We start from the raw sequence: 13150 nt of genomic DNA on the forward strand, positions 1-13150 counted from the left end.
AGAGGACGAGAACGTGGGCCAGAGAGGACGAGGACGCGGGCCAGAGAGGATGAGGGCCAGAGAGGACGAGAACGTGGGCCAGAGAGGACAAGGCCGCGGGCCAGAAAAGGACGAGGCCGCGGGCCAGAAAAGGAGGAGGCCCGGAGGCCGCGGGCCAGAAAAGGATGAGGCCTGGAGGACACAAGGACTCCCTCAAGGGCGGACTAGGAGGGCAACAACGATGTCGAGGAGGACTAGGATGGATGAGGAGGAGGTTAAGGATTGACGAGGACGACTCATAATAGGTGTACAATCATGATGCAAATATCATTAGAAAACCGCTATGTCATACTTCTGGACCCAAAACAATGAGTAGAGAAATCGTAATGCCTAAAAGTTTCAGATTCCTTCCATAAAACATGGCATGAAAACCTTGGCCAATTTTATTTGCTAGTGATGCAACTTCACTTAACTTTATGAAAGAACTTTTTAATAAGCTGATTCATTTTTCATTCATTCTATCATGTACGGTATAGAGACCAATTTCCTTTTAATCCAACTAAAAGATTTGGTGCAGAAAACAGCATGCGCGGAGGTGAGGAACAGGCAGGATGTTTATACCATCCTTCAATTAGAAGAAACCTATTAGAGGGTATTTAGACCAGAACGGTTTGCCATTTCGTACTTACAGTTAAAGGCTCTCCTTGTAGTGCTTGTAGTACAAAGTTACTGACAACTCTTCCATCATTCATGTGCATACGTGGCCCAAATGTATTAAATATCCGAGCCACTCTGACCTCCACACCTTCCTGCCAACAAGAAAAGCAGTTTAGAGACCACATTTTCTTCCAGTAAAAATTAGACTTTTGTTTGTAAAAACATTCTACACAAATAAGCATGTATTTTTCTACCATAGCTTGTATCGCTTTACAAGGTTGTTTTCATTACGAGTTTTGGAAGGTACCACTAACCAGCCTACTGGCTTCTTACTTGCCTGGGGGCGTTCCTGAATGAATGATGAAACTGACCAGCAACATGGCCGCACAGTTGGCCCAAACTGTCCACTGTTGACAGCAGAGCTAGCTTTGCCTCTGCAGCATTGTGTAAGTGCAGGGACAATGAGCCTGGCTGGATCCAGCCATCTGGCTAGCTTCAGAGCAGCGCTTGCAAGCTCTATAGCATAAAGCATACAAGAGCTGCACTACTTGCCCAGGAACCTAGCCACCTCTGATAGAATACTGCCCTTTGTTAGTTTGCAGAGGTAGCTGGTAACCTATGGAATTAAGAAGCCCTCTGTTCTTATGAATGTTGACGAGCTGCTTGCTTCTATCTGCAGTTTGAAATTGTACCCATTTATAAAAAGAAAACCCATGTAAATGTTTCCAATAAGTTGTGATTAGCTTTCCTTGAGAGGGCACAGCATGTATTATATGACATAATGTTATCAATGCAGCATTTCCTATAGCAAGGACACACATTCACAAAACCATTTGTTGAAGACCTCAGGTCTATAGTGAATTGCTCTGGCATGGTTAATTGATTCTGTAATTTGTGACTCGTATAAACACATTCTATTTTACATAATGAAACACCCTTTGAATTTTTTTTGGTTGGAAATAAAACATAATTAGCAATAATATAACAACTTCAAGCCCACTGCTGTGACGATCAAGCCATTATTATATCAAGATGAGACTGGCAGCAGAAGAGTGGACTGGCCACCCCAGAACTCATTGTCACTTAAAGTTATGGCAGAAACCCAACTTCAAAGACTGAACTTTGTGGTTTTCACAAAAAGATAGCAGAATTTCCAAGAAATCTGAAATACTTTTATCAAAGCGCTCCAAAAGAATTTGAAGTGAAAAGTAATATGTCAAATACCTTTTTGGTTTTTAAAGTGTTAAGTCACAGCCTCGTAGGAAAAAAAGCAGATGAGTAGTAGATGCTAAGAAGTCACAGCACCACTAGAAGGCTATCTGAGTGGTTCCCTACGTTGACCCAGTCTATATAGAACACCTATAACATAGTAACTGAAACATTTCCCACTTTTTTAGGCAATTACCGAGTGAAGCAACCTTGAGCAATCAGCTTTAAAACTTAGGGGAGGGAGGGGGTAATTGCAGTGTGTATGTTCATTTCAACTGTAGCACCCAAATGAAGGATTGCAGCTTTTATTGCCCTCTGTCTTGCCAGGTCTTGCATAGGGCCCTAGCGGCTTAGCTGATCGTTATCAAGATGGGACCCTCATTTAATTCTCCAACGGTGTATTTTGGGGTTTTGTTTTGTTTTTACCATTTCTACCATTCTTAATGTACAGAACATTTATATTGCTTGTGTGCCACAGACATTTTAATATTGTAAGACTAAATTGACCCATTTCAGATGGAGCATGCTGTAAAGATAGTAGATTTAATACAAAAAAGCACTCTATTACATGGGTAGTGGAAAAATCAATTACTCCATCACATACAAGATTAGCTACTTATCAAGGGACTTAAAACTGCGCAAATTACACAACGTGCAATAGTTTTGAAACTTGGGCAAATCACACCATCAGCAAAAAAAAACAATCCCTCAGCAAATAAAGTCTCCCTAATGTAATTAGAGCACAGGAAATACATAGGGCTTAAAGATATAGAGGTCAGAATAAGGGCGTCTGCAAGGCCTTATTAAGAGTTTTTGTCAGACCCCATTATTCGGACCATGATATCCTCCAGTTTTATATATTTGCTTGGGAGACAAACGATTTTTTTTTTAGACATTACTGTATAACCGACTAATGCTATCCATAATTTCCACGGACCCACAGACTTGTATGAGCGATTTTGATTCATGACATGGGTCAAAAATTTGGGGTGGGGGGGAGGGGTGTTATTGTAGGTTGTAAGACGTCTTCCAGATTACACTGAATATTAGTAACACGACCAACCTGTTTCATATAAGAATAGCACATGGTCTCTGCTACTCGCTTTCCCTCATCATAACAAGCTCGGGGCCAATAGGATTCACATGTCCCCAGTAGTCTTCATTTTGAGGGTGTACTTCTGGATCTGATGATTAACATAGGAGGAGATTGAGGAAAAAGCATAAAGTGAATGTAATAAAAAAATAAGTAGAATACAGACTATGGGCTTTACAAGGAACCATTATATCAAAACAACAAACAATAAAAAGGCCAAAGATTACAAGAGCCGACATGACATCATTTATCACAGTCTGGACTTTTTATCTTTTGCTCTGCAGCTTGACACCTGAGATAATGGTGGTAAAGACAATGAGACGCAGGAACAATGTTGAAAGCGATTTCAAGTGTAAAGGCCCCGTCACACATAACGAGATCGCTAGCGAGATCGTTGATAAGTCACGGTTTTTGTGATGCAATAGCGATCTTGGTAGCGATCTCGTTATGTCTGACAGGTAGCAACGATCAGGCCCCTGCTGTGAGATCGCTGATCGTTACAAAGCTTCCTGGACCATCCCTGGGTCGTCGCGCTCCCGCTGGGCAGTGTGCATCGCTGTATTTGACACCTTATCAACGACCTCGTTAGCGATTCAGAACTGAGACACGTAGGCGTGCATAAATTGGACTTTTCCGCGCCCCTGAAGTGGAGGAACCCCAAAACCGTAAGCATTAAAATAAAAAAAATAAAGTGGTTTAATGCGTAATTCCAGTGGGGATAATGGGTTCCTATGGGAGAAAGTGCGGCCGCAGGTGTGTAAAGAATTGACATGTTGATTCTTTTTACGCCCGCGCTTTCTCCCATAAAAGTGCAGCGAATATTTACGCAGTGTTTGTACGGCAAAGTGAATTTCACATTCACTTTGCCGGCAGACCCAGGGGCACATGGAGCATTTTAAAAAGCGTGCGCAAAAAAGTGGTCAAAAATGTACGTAATTTTACGAAAAGTAATTTTATGCACGCGTTTGTGACACAGTACAGTCCCTATCAAGGTGTGGATCGTTGAAATAACTGCTGTGTGAAAGCTTCCCAACGACCGCCGACATCGTTAGTTAGATCGCTGGGGCGGCCGAAATCGTTGGGAAGTTCTGCATGTTTGACAGCTCCCCAGCGATCACGAAACGACTCTCCAGCGATCCCAAAACCGTGACGTAATAACGATCTCGCTAGCGATCTCGTTATGTGTGACGGGGCCTTTACCCTCTTTAGCAATATTCTAAAATACACAAATGTAATGTCACAATTACCTCCATAGACCTCTGAAGTAGATGCCAGTAGTAGCCGAGCTCCAACACGCTTCGCTAATCCTGAAAAGACATGAATAAACTCCATGAAATTACCGGTATATATAGATAGATTGGCCTCATCCTCTGATTCACTGAAAACAATCTGCGCTAAAGCCGTATTTAGACGGAGAGAATTCTGCTCAAATCGAGCACGAATAGATAAAACAAGTTCAATGGCCTGTGGAAATCAGCCTTTTACAGAACAAGAACATCAATCTAAACTGCGTGAGGAAGAACGATTGTTCATGTGCACACTATATGGGGACAGAACGATCACATTGTTAGCGCACAACCCCCATTTAGATCACAGATATGAACCCTCTAGGATTACTATTTTGTGAATATTTTTTGCGCCATTACTCAATGAACAAGAGTTTTGCAATATATAAAATACATTTATTTAATTTATTTTAATTCTACATTATGTTATATAATATATATTTTACATACACATACTTTTTATCTGTATGTTTTTGCTCTAATCATTGGACTTTGGGTCAGGCTACTCCCTCACATGAGAGACACCTGTTTTTCATGTATCTTTGTCCTATTTTTATTCTTATCAATAAAATATCTATTTTATAAAGGTATTCCTACTGTGACATGGTCCTTTCCACCCTCCTGCATTAGGATATTTGGAAGGTTATTCTTTTATCTCTATTTGTTTCAGTGACGTGGCATTCTTGGTAACCAAACTATTGATGGATTCAAAGTAAACTTGCCAGATTACAGACAACATTCAGTGTTATTCACTGTTTTAGGTAACTCTAATCCCTAAATATTCCCGCAGCAGCCTATACCACTCCCATGTGTCTTACTGTCTAAATAAATATTTGCCTGAAATTCACTTACTATAATTTATAATAGTAATTTGCAAGCGTTGATGAACGATATTAAGGTGATTAAAACTATGGATGAGTGAATCCCTGTGTAACAGACAGCTGTCCAGCCAACACCTGAAGTGAATGGAGCGGAGGGCAAGCATGCGAATCGGCAGGTGTTGGCCAGGTTTTATTTCCTGCTCTGTACACAATCACAACCAACATGTACCAGTGCTACTGTCACAGCTAACAAAGTACTTTGGTTCTGGGTAAAAGCAAAAATCTCAACAAGGCAAAAATATCACGTGATCAGTAAGGTGAAGGGTCTTTTTGGCCAATAGAAGAGTCAAGAAGGATGCTAAACAGAGAACCAAAACACAAGAACCCAAGGAGAAGGAATTTGTTAAGAAACTTGATGCCGCTCACGCTGATGCCATGAAACTTAAGGAAGAATGTGACTTCTTGCTTCCTCAAAGAGAAAAAGGTAGTTGTGGAAGCATGGGAACATTAGACAAAAAGCTGGCCAAGGTCGAGGAAAGAAGATTTAGGAGAGAATTATAGGCAGAGAAGTGAAGAAAACGGAAACTGAGCAAGTTCGGCAGTCAACAGCATCGGCTGAACTTTGCTGTCGTAGTAGCAACTGCAGAGACAACGGCGACAACATAAATATGCATGAATCTATTACAGTAAAAGGTAATTGAAAAATACCGCCATCTCAGGACAAAGGTAATCGGTATCACTATTAGTTGAAGTATGATAATCATAATAGAATTCTAAAACACACAAGGTGTTAGTCTCCAGAACCATTACACTCTACAAATCAGCTAAGGTAATCTAGAGGTGTTAAGGATCCAAACTGAGCTATTATAAAGTTGGCAACACATGCAAATATAATCTGGACCTGAAATATGGGAAAAAAAACTCTGGCAATATAGATAATGTATAATCATTTTTATGCCATATACCCTTAAAAGGATATCATGGAAATGTTTATAAGTATATTGAAGGATTTACATCAGTGATGTCAAACTCAAACACCGGGCCAAAATAAAAAAAACTTGGAGAATGTTGCGGGCCAACCAGTACAGTATAATGGGCCCCACAGTCCTCCATACGGTATAATGACATAGGGGTGGTGGTTCTGGTGTAGCGGGACAAATATAAAATCACCCTGCAAGCCAGATTTGGCCCACAGGCCAGAGTTTGACACGTATGATTTACGTAAACACAGAAGAATACAATTTGAGATCAAATAAATAAGAGGACCAAGTCCAAATAAGCCCAGTTGGGGTAGTGACGTGTTGTGTGACAAAAACATGACGGAGGACAAGATCCCGGAAACTTCCTCCAGATAATCTCGAAAGATGATTCAGAGTGAAGAAAAAGAAAGGACTTCAACCACCTTTACTGCAATCTCTTTAAGTCCTCACACGTCACTACCCAAACTGGGCTTATTTGGACTTCGTCCTCTTATTTATTTGATCTCAAATTGTATTCTTCTGTGTGTTTATGTAAACCATACGTGTCAAACTCTGGCCTGTGGGCCAAATCTGGCTTGCAGGGTGACTATACATGGCCCGTGACACCAGAACCACCACCCCTGTGGGGCCATTATACTGTATGGATGATTGTGTGGGGCCCATTATACTGTATACTGGCTGGCCTGCAACTTTCGCCAAGTATTTTTTATTTTGGCCCTCTGTTTGAGTTTGACATCGCTGATGTAAATCATTCAATATACTTATAAACATTAGACTGATATCCTTTTAAGGGTATATGGTATAAAAATGATTATACATTATCTATATTGGCATAAGTATTTTCCTTGACCGTATACTGCCAACCCGGGTTCCACCTTTCATAAGCCTCCACCCCATCTTACCGCACTTACATACTTTAACAAATAAAAACACTGCACCTGTAATTTTCTTTGGATAAATTTGGCCACAGCGGCCATTTTATTAACAAACAACATTAACATATATACATTATAATGAAATAAATAAGAAGGGAGGGTTCTTGGAGTTAAAAATTGATCTGGCAAAACTAGACCGAAGTCGAACCACCGTGTTACCCTCAGCCGTCCATCACCAGCTCGAGGGCACCAAAAGCTCCCAGGGTAAAACCCCTTCCAGAGCCCCAAAAAAACAGATGCCAGATCACCCCGCTTAATCAAACCACTGCCTGTAAAATTCAAATAATTTTCCAGCGACACTTCTGTTCCAACTCCAAGAACCCCACCCCCCGCCACAAACGAACAGCCCTGACCACCTCAGACTTGTGAGAGCCCCAACACCGCCATGGCCCTCTCAATCCGCTCCTGTATAGCCAATGTCCACAAATCAATTCCAACATTGTTCAGATGTACGCCATCCTTTGCCCAAAATTCTCCAACACCTGCCTCAAGATCAAGATGCCGAACACTTATTCCCCCGTTCCTACCGACAAACGCTGCTATGGCTCTATTTAACTTAACTCGTGCCCTGTTAATGCCCTTCACTGATCTAGCCTCCCTCCATTTTTTCCTCGGTACAATGTCAGACCAAACCGTTAACACCCCTGGAAAAGATGTCCACAACCTTAAAAAATCAATCCGAATATCCCTCATCAATTCCCTAACCGGCCGAGACCCCAAATCATTCCCCCCCAAATGCACTACCAAAATATACGGCGCCCGGTCCAAATGAGCCGCCCTATAGAATTCAGGCAGCATCCTTCTCCATACCATCCCTCGAAAACCCAGCCACCGAACCACCGCTTGCTCTCTGCTAAAACCCAATTGCCTACCGTTCGGCCTCACATCCGCCCGCAGCGCCCCCCAATGAACGAAAGAGTGTCCGAGAATCCAGACTAATAACGAGATGCCACCTGCAAAAAGACAACCAAAGAATTGTATTCACTTCTGACCAGATAAAACATAAGCCTGCACACCTAATGCCGTACATAGGACAGATAACGATCTGAACTCCACCTCCCAATGCACTTTATCACCTCCTGGCTTAAACCCAAACCATCCGCTTCTGACGCCGCACCGATTCTGAAAGAATGCGACCCGTAAACCTCAGGGCTAAGGCCCAATTCTATGATCCCTTTCTTAAACACAGCAATAAATTGAAAACGAGACAAAAACTCACCATTTTTATGACACAATAATGGGCCCTTACGTCCCGACCAGACTTGCCAATAAGCTATTAAACATCTCCTAGGACACATAAACGATCCATCAACTTCACCCAATACCATTCGCTTGCCTCTGCCCAATTGATCCGTCTTCCCCCTCTTGATCCAGAATTCAATGCACCTGTCCCGACCGCTCACGTCCTCGGCAAACAAACCCCCAGCCTTATTCCTACTTGGTGCCACCAACTCACCTAATCTTAGTGCGCCAAAAAACGCCCATGAAAAAGCCAACCTAAACAGTGTGGCTTCAAAAACCGAACAACAGATCTTATCCAAAGCAACACCCAACTGCTCTAAAATACTAAAAGTCACCGGTCTTCGTTTATCTAACACTTTACTTCCCCTCCTAAAGCCCTTAATTGCTTGCTTCACTAAAAACGATTTTGTAACATCTTTTAACCCCTGTAATCTAAAACCGAATGCCAATCCTGCAACAAATGTACTAACTTTTGAAACAGACCATCCGCTCTCCGCTGCCTTTCCCACAAGAAAAACACCGCCATCTCTCTATCTCCATCAATCTCCACCCTACCCCACTGCAGAATCCAGCTTTGCCATACTCGCCATGATGCCTCGAATGATGCCAAAGTCTGCCTTGTAATGGACTCCTGTATTAAACATCCTGCTCTTCCATAACCAGCTGCCACAAATGCGAAGGGCATTCCAGTCCCACGTCCTCGGCCTCTGGTGCTAGCGCCCGAAAACGGTCTCACTGAAAACGAGACAAGGCATCTGCTATGGAATTTTGCACACCTGGAATATGTACCGCTGTAATCCAAGCGTTCAAGTTAAGGCAACAAAGAACTAGTTCCCTCAGCAGCCTAATCACAGGCAGGGACGAGGCAGACAAGCTGTTGATGACAGATACCACTCCCATTTTGTCGCAATGAAACCGAATTCTCCTGTTGGCAAAACACTCACCCCAAATAGTAACTGCAACAACGATGGGGAACAATTCTAAAAAAGCCAAATTCTTCGTAAGACCCTTCTCCATCCACTCGCTCGGCCATACTCCAACACTCCACCTCCCTTTCCAATAGGCCCCATAACCGGCACCTCCCGCCGCATCCGTAAATATCTCACAATCAAAGCTGCTTAAGAACTCCTGCTGGATTAATGACCTGCCGTTATAACTTTCCAAAAACAGCTTCCAAACCTTTAGATCCTCCTTGTGTTCCCTATTTAGCCGAATAAAATGATGGGGGGCCCGCACTCCTGCTGTCGCGCCTGACAACAAAATATTCTGCCCATTGGCATAATCCTGCATGCAAAATTCAGTCGCCCTAACAGCGATTGCAACTCCCTCAGGGTCACCTTGCGCAGCCTCCCGACTCTATCAACCTCCTGCTTGAGCAAAATCAATTTGTCCTCCGGTAACCGACACTCCATCCTTTCTGTATCAATTACAATGCCCAAAAAACTTATGGTTGTGCAAGGGCCTTCTGTCTTTTCTTCAGCCAATGGTACGCCAAAATGCTCTGCCACCCACACCATAGTACCTAATAAATTCCTACACAACAACGATTGCGGAGGGCCTATAAACAAGAAATCATCCAAATAATGAATGACTGACTTAACTGATGCCAGGTCCTTCACAACCCATTCCAAAAATGTACTAAACGTTTCAAACAAAGAACACGAAATTGCACAACCCATTGGCAAACACCTATCCACGTAATATGCCCCATTTCAAAAACAACCTAACAACGGGATACTATCCGGGTGAACTGGCAGCAACCGAAAAGCCGATTCGATATCCGTTTTTGCTAGCAACGATCCTGACCTATATCGCCGTACCCATTGCACCGCAGCATCAAATGAAGTATATTCTACTGAACACAATTCTTGTGCAATGCCATCGTTCACCGAGAGCCCCTTCGGGTACGGCAAATGCTGAATCAAACGAAACTTATTCCGCTCTTTTTTGGGTATAACCCCCAGTGGCGAGATAATCACTTTGCTACTAGGTAAGTCCTGAAACGGTCCTGCCATCCTGCCCAATTCCACTTCCTTAGCCAATTTCACACTGACCACATCAGGATGAAGGGAGGCCGACGTCAAATTTTTTACTGAAACGGGGACCTCGTGCTCAGGAGAAGGTATTCTAAAACCTTCCACAAAACCGTCCGAAATAACCTTAGCCTTCAACTGATCCGGATACCTACTTAGAAAGGGGGCCATCGCATGCACCCTCACTGGAGTCACCCCTTTGACCGGTACCCACTGTCGGCTTTCCCTTACCCTTTTTAAAACATTTTGATGCTCCGTGTGAGCCTCCACTACAATGGGAGCACACATGTTTAAATTTACAGGAGCTCCCATATTTGCATTGGCCATCGTTGAATTGCCAGCAATTTCCCGCTTCTTTCTTAGAGCTTTGTGCCCCCTGACTGTTTCCCCCATGTCCTGCTTATTGGTTCCCGCTACTGTTGCTCCCGTGAAAGGACTGCCCATACCTCACTGGGGCCATAACCTTCAGCCACAATCCAATGTCCTTTTGATCCCATCTAATCTCCGGGCGAACTGCCTTCCTCTGATGAAATTGCTCGTCATACCGTAACCATGCCTGACCCCCATAAGTCCTATGAGCCTCCCCAATGGCGTCCAAGTAGCAAAACAGGCCCGAGCAATTATCGGGAGCCTTTTCCCCAATAACGCTAGCCATTATTGCAAAAGCTTGTAACCAGTTACATCAACCTCCACCTGCTCTTTTCTTCCTCCTCTTTCTTACTGTCGTCCTTTTTTCCCTTATCCAGGTTAAACTTTTCCAACGGAAGAAGGGAAAAAATTTCCACATACTCATCCCGCCAAATTTTTTCCTTAACCTCTTTTTTTAAATGCGCCCCCAACGGCCCCTCAAAACACACATGTACCGCCCCTTTCGCCCTATCATCCAGTTTTACAGTATCCCCTTTCTCCTTTTCCATCTGCACACACACCGACACCCCAGACGGTGTCCCGGCTGCCAACCCCGCTGACCTGGCCGATTCGCTCCCCTCCTGTGACAACGCCGCTTGACTATGTACCCAAGCCTCCGCTGGTGACGACCCCACTTGATTAGCTCCACTGCCTTCTAATCTGGCCAGAATGTGCGACATGTTAACCAACATATCCCTAATCCCGCATACATCCGACCCACTACCTCCTCTAACATTTCCCCCGCTGGGGCCCGCCAACTGCCTATCCCCCACCCCGTCTCCGAATGACCCCGCGGGCGACAAACCATACATAGATGCATACTCACCAAGCTGCACGGGTGCAGTGTCCCCGCCAGCCGTATGCCCCGAGTCCTGGCGATTCCTTGCTTCGCCTTGATCTCGACCGAAGTCCAATCCGCCCGCCTCCATGCGCTCAAGGCCCGCGCCCCTGGCCTCCACGTCACCAGGGGGACCCGAGCCCGTGTTGATATCCCAGCCGCTCGTCCTCCACTCATCTCTGCTCCGGTCCTCACCGCCATCCATGTACGGCCTTGATTATCAGATGCAGACTCCCTGGCCCGATCCGTGTCAGTCCGAGAAAAACTGCCAGGCAACCCTATGCTGCTGCCTGCCGCCTCATCCCTCTGCCTGGTGTGACTTGGGCCAGGCAGGAGGTCCTGGAATTGCTGCTGCCTGCCCGTGTGCCTCTGCTGCATCCTTCCCCTGCTGGTCTGTCTGGCAGGCACCCCGACAGGTACCTCGCCAGGTGTGCCTGCCGCGCGAGTGTTCCCTCCGCTAGCCGCCTCTGCAGTAGCATTGGTGCTCCATCTTTTGAATTTCCCGCTCCGTACATTGCCGCGGGATCTTGGAGCGGGGGGCGTGTCCACGTGCCCGCAGCTCATTGGCCGATCGTTACTGCTGCCCGTACCCACCATCTTCGGGGAGAGCCTCTCGGGTGGCCGCATCCTCCTGGCGGTTCTTCCTGATCCAGACGTGGATTCTTCTTCGCCTGCATTCCCCAGCAGACCGGACAGCTGGGCTTCGGGCCATCCTCCTCGCCTGGATCTTGCTGCCTCCCTCAACCTAGGGACAAGGGACTCCACAGACTCCATGACAGCCAGAGAAACGTCCCAAACGATTTGGAATTAAGGTAAGGGTTTTTTTTTGGTTTTTTTTAATGTGTTCCTCTATTACTTTTTCCTATGCTCTTCTCCTCTGGACTACCCGTTTCCCGCACTTTTCCTTCTTATACCTCTCTTCCCCCAGCTCCACCCCCGTCCCAATGTCCGCCCTTCCTGACCTCTACCCAGTCCCGATCATTGGGATTCGAATTACACCCTCCTGGCCCATCCCGGTCATGTGGGGCTTCCTTCTAGGTTGCCCTGCCTCCAGCCCCTTTCTATATTTAGGTCCAGATTATATTTGCATGTGTTGCCAACTTTATAATACATCAGTTTGGATCCTTAATACCTATATTATCTTATCTAATTTGGGGAGTGTAATTGGAATTGGTTCTGGAGATGGTAACACTCAGCTCGTGTGTTTTAGAATTCTATTGTGATTGTCATGCTTCATCTAATAGGGACACTGATTACCATTGTCCTGAGATAGTGATAATTTTCAATTATCTATAATTGCCTTCTTCAATTACCTTTACTGTAATATTTATGCATTTAGGGACTGAAATATTTTGCCTTGTGTTCTTGCAAGCACACTTTTATTCTAACCATTGCTTACAATCTTTTTTTCTGGTTACTTGCATAGAAATATAACACATCTCGTAACATATTGAGATCTGATGGTCTTTTGGGTAAATCTGGTATTGCGCCATCTTTTCATACAAAAATGTACAAAAAAATGCAATGTGTATACTTGATTAAAGTTGCGCATCCGTACGCTCCCCTTCTGGGTGCGATGCACAGGATCAGACTGTTCGCTCTACTTTGCATGCGCGGTACGCGCCTCTAACAAGATGCACCATATAAATTGCTGCTATTTACCTCACGC

At 44.6% G+C, this 13150-nt stretch overlaps 1 pseudogene; it reads right to left on the minus strand.

Annotated features, from left to right (window-relative positions):
* Window positions 1–13150, minus strand: part of LOC141180642 (UDP-glucuronic acid decarboxylase 1-like) — a 137860-nt pseudogene that overhangs the window by 103455 nt on the left and 21255 nt on the right.

The sequence above is a fragment of the Phyllobates terribilis genome, unplaced genomic scaffold, assembly GCF_046119375.1.
Source record: "Phyllobates terribilis strain yellow unplaced genomic scaffold, ASM4611937v1 Scaffold_34__1_contigs__length_13252353, whole genome shotgun sequence".
NCBI lineage: Eukaryota > Metazoa > Chordata > Amphibia > Anura > Dendrobatidae > Phyllobates > Phyllobates terribilis.